The following is a 5562-nucleotide window of genomic DNA, read 5'->3' on the forward strand; positions in this document are numbered from 1 at the left end:
TTAAATTTTATGCCACCAACCTCGCACTTGAACATTGCTTGCCCTCAAGCAATCATTCTAATCACAGAAGAAGATTGAAAATAGCAGTTCTAAAGAAAAATGAAAGTAAAACTGAAAAAGAAAGGTAAAAAGAAAGCAAACTCTAAACTCGGGTTGCCTCCCGGAAGCGCTTCTTTTTAAGGAGTCATTAGCTGGACTCCTTCCCGCTTTACGTTTCTGCGTTGCCCTTAATCGGGAATCCATGCTTCATCTTTTGTTGTTTATACTTTGTTTTGTAAGCATGTATTTTTCTCTTATATGCCCTTCATAATTCTTCTTTCCTTTCCCGTATAGCATCTTCTTCAAACTCACGCTTTACCCTCTTTCCATGCTTCTTTTTTTTACTCCTTCCTGTTTATGCCCTATTATTTTCCTTCCTCCTCGATCTTTCTCGGTTGCCTTTTTAGTCATTAACTCATCATCACTTGAAAGCACAAATTCTTCCTTAATTTCATCACATCTTAAAGAATCCGGTGTTTTGAAAGTGAAAACTTCAAACGTAGTAGAGACAAGGCCGTGAGGCTTGGTTCTTTTGCTTTTGGTTGACATGGCTTCTTGATCTCGCATATGTAATTCACTGAAAGAGTTATGCTTATCATTATTCCAAGTTTTAGTATCCCCTTTATCTTCTAAACTTTCCTTATTCTCATCTTGGACTGCCTCATCATATTGCACTTTTGTTTCAAGACAAGCCAAGTAGGCATTCGCAAAGTGGATAAAATCTTTAATAGCTTCGCCTTCCTTTAGTAGATTCTCCAAGTGATAAGGCAAAACGTGCATATCCGGTCCAGAAAGAATACTCATGGGTTGCAAACCAAAATCTTCAACAAATCGGAACTGTTCGTATGTACTCGTCGAGTCAGACGATGCTACTCGGCGAGTCAGTGGGCTTCCAACACTTTTGAGGCTTTCTTGATAATCAGCTCCCCGATCAGCCTCTCTATCTCCTCCAGATCTCCTTCAATATCAGAATTCTCTGCCAAAGATAATAATAATTGATTTGGATTGCTTTCTTGCAAGCACGCAAACTCTTTTTCTAACAATTCATCCTCCAAATCTATTGAGGACACTTTATCTTCTTTCGACTCTATGCGCTTATCATTTTCTTCAGCTTTAAAAATCACTTAATCATCCCCCACCCTTAATGTTAGGGTAGATTCACGCATATCTACCAAGGCACAGGCGGTATTCAAGAATAGTCGCCCAAGAATGATTGGTATTTTAAGGTCCTCCTCCATGTCCAATATTATGAAGTCAACAGGAAATACTAGTTTATCAACTTTGATAAGAAGATCTTCACACACTCCCATTGGATGTATTGTTGTTTTGTCGGCCAAATGGATTTTCATATGAATAGGCTTTGGGACCGGAAGGTTTAACTTTTGGAAGAAGGAATATGGCATAATATTAATACTTGCCCCCGAATCAGTCAATGCTCGTGTAGAAATTATGTTCCCAAATTGACAAGGTACGGTGATGCTTCCCAGATCGCCCCTCTTTTTGGCAGTTCATTCAATACTATTTCAACAACTTCTTCCATATTTCTTCTAGTTGTAAAGAGGTTTTTAAGCAAACTTGCATATTTCGGTGTTTGAACAATCGTTTCAACAAACGGAATGTTCACTTGGAGTGCCCTTATGTGCTCCATAAACCTCCTATATTCTTGAATCTATTCATTAGGTATGGCTCGGCTTGGAAATGGCAAAGGAGCCCAGTAAGGTTTCAAAAGAAAGCTGCTTGTGTCATCAGGCCTTGGACTCGTCGAGTCCTTGTTAGCGACTCGGCGAGTCGAGTCGGGTTTACTCGATTCCCAGCTATTTACCTCTTCTGTTTGCACCTTGTTGGGATTCTTCTGGACAAGGGTCAGAGGAGTGAAAGTTGTTTCAGAATCTGTTGTTATTGCCTTCACATGCGCCATTCTGGGATTTTGTTCGGTATTGCTAGGAAGTTCACTGGGTGTTCTTTGGTTGATTTGTTGTGCAAGCTGGCCTAGCTGTTTTTCAATGTTATGAATGGATGCTTGCTGATTCCTATGTAGATTTTGTTGATCCATCATCATAGCTTGGTGCTCTCTAAGCATATTTCGTTGCTCCTTTATTTCAGCGTCGGTATCATTGTGCCTCTTCTCGGACGCAGCCACAAATCTTGTAAACATATCTTCCAAATCAGATTTCTTCTCTAGCACCGGTTCCTCCTTTTGATAAAAGCCTCTATCTTTTTGCTTGTACTTTTCCTCCTTCGCCTTTTTATACTCTTCATATGGTAGCCATTCTTTCTTGGGTTTTCGCCAATTGTCATCATACCTATCACCACTTGAATAGCACACTTGCACTTTCCGGTTCCCGTTCTCGTCAAGATCACAGTATTTAGTGAGGTGAGGCCCTCTACAGTTTTCACAACCCACCCTAATGGCATGGATGGATTGGCCCATCTTAGTCATTCGTCGATCCAAACTATCCAACTTAGCCATCATTGCTGCCATATTATCAGTAACTGAGTTCACCACACCCCTACTTAGTTCATTCCTTGGATTATGATATTCTCTAGAATGTTTAGAGAATTCTTCAATTAGCTCTTATATCACCGGGGGTGCCTTCTTCGTGAGAGGTCCTTGCGAATCAAGGAGCTGCCTAGTTGTTACATTTACTCTATCATAGAAGATAGAGACTTCTTGTTGACTATTCAAGTCATGATGTGGGCAGTTCCTTAGTAAGCCTTTATATCTCTCCCATGCCCCATAAAGTGACTCTCCAGCTTGTTGTTCAAAATTAGCTATGGCTTTCTTTAACTTGTCTATCTTTGAGGGAGGGAAAAATTGGTCTATAAATTCAGTTTTCATTTTGGCCCAAGTAGTGATGGATCCGGGAGGAAGTGATTTCAGGCAATCCTTCGCAGCTCCCTTGAATGTGACTGGTAACATACATAGCAAAACAGTGTCGCGAGCCACATTAGGGACATTGAAGTAGTCAGCTATGTCATTGACCTCGTCAAGATGCTTGTATGCGTCTTCATGATCCTTCCCGTAGAATGGGATCTCCTTAAGTTGTGCGAGTATGTGGCTATTAAGTTTAAAGGTGGCAGTTGCGGGAATAGCGGATTGCACTAGTCCCGGGCCGGTATCATCACGTATCCTTTTCTTCCAATCTCCCATGGGAACTTCATCGATGTTAGCCATGGTGTTGTCAAGCTCTCCTTCTAGGTCGCTTCCTTCTTCGTATTCGGATTCGTTACCGTACTCGAATTCGGTTTCGATGTGGAATGTATCGTCTCCAAAATTCCCAAGATTGCTTCCTTCGCTCTTTTGACTGCTAGACTCTCCTGCTTTCTTGCTCTTTTTCTTCCCAAAGACTGATTTAAGGTCCTTGAAGGGTGATTTCTTTGGCGGGTTAGTGTCTTCAAAAACTTTGTCTTTGTTCTTTCTAAGAGCGGATTCCGGGTCTTCTAATGGGGGAATCAGAGGTGTGTTGGATCCTCGGGTCATGTAATATCTGCAATCAAAACAAAAAAATACGCGTAAAAAGAACAAAAATAAAATAAAAACGAAACTGGAAATCAGCTATGGACTTGCGAGTAGTTTCGAGTGCACTCGGCGAGTTCAAGGCTAAAACAGAAAAAAATTTAACCAAAAATCCTAAAACAGAAAAACTTAAAATTTATCCTAATAACTAATTTACTAAAGCAGTAACTTTGTGCAAGAAGGATCTCACACAAAGGATCGATAATACTTGAAATTAGAATTAATTTTTGAACCGTTCCCCGACAACGGCGCCAAAAACTTGATGTGTATAAAACGAACTAGTTTTATTCCTACTTTTTAATTATGAATTTGACACATAAAAGGCAGTGGACCTGTCAATTGGTGGTATAATTTAGCAAGCAGGGTATCGAACTCAGGGAATGGAAATTAATCTAACTACTAGAATTATCTAAAACAAATAGTAAAATAGAAGGGTTTTCTCTAGTTTTGAAAGACTAGAAACTTAACTAAAAATTAACTAGCACTTAACAAAAATGCAACTAAATTCAATAATAAAGAGGACTTCTGTTTAGGTTCGAATCATTTAATCCTATGGTTGATTTTATGGTAAATATATCAAATTAACTTTTCATTGGCTACCGATTAGGATGATTAGGTTCACGTTCGCTATTGCTAATCCTTAGAAAACAGATTAATTCCAACAGTGGTCAGTTGTCTAAATTAATAAGTTCCCTAGTTAATTAATTCGGGTTAAGTAAGACTTGTAATGGTTAATTAAATTAATAATTCACTGAACCTCATGTTGATGGTTTATCACACAAGCTCACACATTAATTTACCTACTTTCTAATTAATCCTAGTTTTACATTCGCTATTCCTAGTCATATAACTATGTTGTCACATAAATCACATGAGGTAAGCAATTAAGAGATGTTCATGCAGCTTAACTACTTGTCAATTAACATAAAATAGTTATGGTTAATGCATAAGGTTCTTTAACAAGCTTAACAAAACAATATCACCAAATTAAATTAATCCTAACCATAAAATCAATCCATATTCACAAAATCATCTACCCTAAACAGAAGACAAACGTTTTAGTTCATAATTACAGTAACAATCAACTCAAAAACGAAATTCATAAGTTTAAACATGATTCAATCAAAGGTTAAGTAAGAATACACTTGAATTGCCTTTAATCTTCCCAAAATCGAATGCTTAGACTTGATCTTCGAGTTTCAGGGGTTCCAGCAGTGCCTTAATCGCAGCCTAGCCTTCAAGGGTTTTTCCAGAGCTCCTGAATTCGGGATTGTGACTCCTATTTATAATTTTTGGAAAAACAGAGTCTACTCGTCGACTAGATAACCAACTCGCCGAGTCCCTTCGTAGAATCCGTATGCGGCAAGGACATTTCGTATTGCTTCGCGAACCTTCGTGGGTACTCGTCGAGTAGACGTCCCTACTCGCCAAGTAGGTTCAGAATTTGACTTTTTTTTCTTCTCTCTTTAGTTCCCGAGCTTCTGATCGCCTCTACTGCTTCCTTTTTGCTTCCGAGCATATCTTTTGGACTGAAAATAAAATTTAAACACTATTAACTACCTTGTGTCCATAATTTGCAAATAATTAGCGAATAAATAATAAAAATCTATACTAAATATATAGCTAAACATGCACATATCAACTCACGACGTGAACTCTGTGATTGACACCTTCAGAGCCTGACAGACTGATGTCGCGACTACGCACCTGATGACGACCAAGTTCACGACGTGAACAAGCCTGGTTCACGACGTGAATAGCGAAATTCAGCCCTATAAATAAAAATCGAAGGCAGCCGGTTTTGGTTGCTAATTTCTCAACCTCTCTCCTACTTTTCTCATCATTAAGCCTACTTTTAGCCCCCCGAAGTCTCGGTATCATCCCCGATACCCGAAGCGAGTCCCGACGTTCCGAAGATCCCGAGAAGAAAAGAGTTTCAAGCTGAAACTCTGCCCATGTGAAGCCCGGTTTTTTAAGATATCCCGGTTTCAACGAATAATATTACT

The 5562-nt window shown here is 39.1% G+C and overlaps 1 non-coding gene across 1 annotated transcript; it reads left to right on the plus strand.

The window, feature by feature from the left end:
- The first annotated feature begins 2723 nt into the window (after nt 1-2723).
- LOC145151667 (small nucleolar RNA R71) lies at nt 2724-2830 on the plus strand. Its single transcript, XR_013732229.1, has one exon. It is a non-coding gene; the product is annotated as a small nucleolar RNA R71 (small nucleolar RNA).
- Nucleotides 2831-5562: the final 2732 nt, after the last annotated feature.

The sequence above is a fragment of the Lactuca virosa genome, chromosome 1, assembly GCF_052849685.1.
Source record: "Lactuca virosa cultivar CGN04683 chromosome 1, Lactuca_virosa_CGN04683_v6, whole genome shotgun sequence".
Classification (NCBI taxonomy): domain Eukaryota; kingdom Viridiplantae; phylum Streptophyta; class Magnoliopsida; order Asterales; family Asteraceae; genus Lactuca; species Lactuca virosa.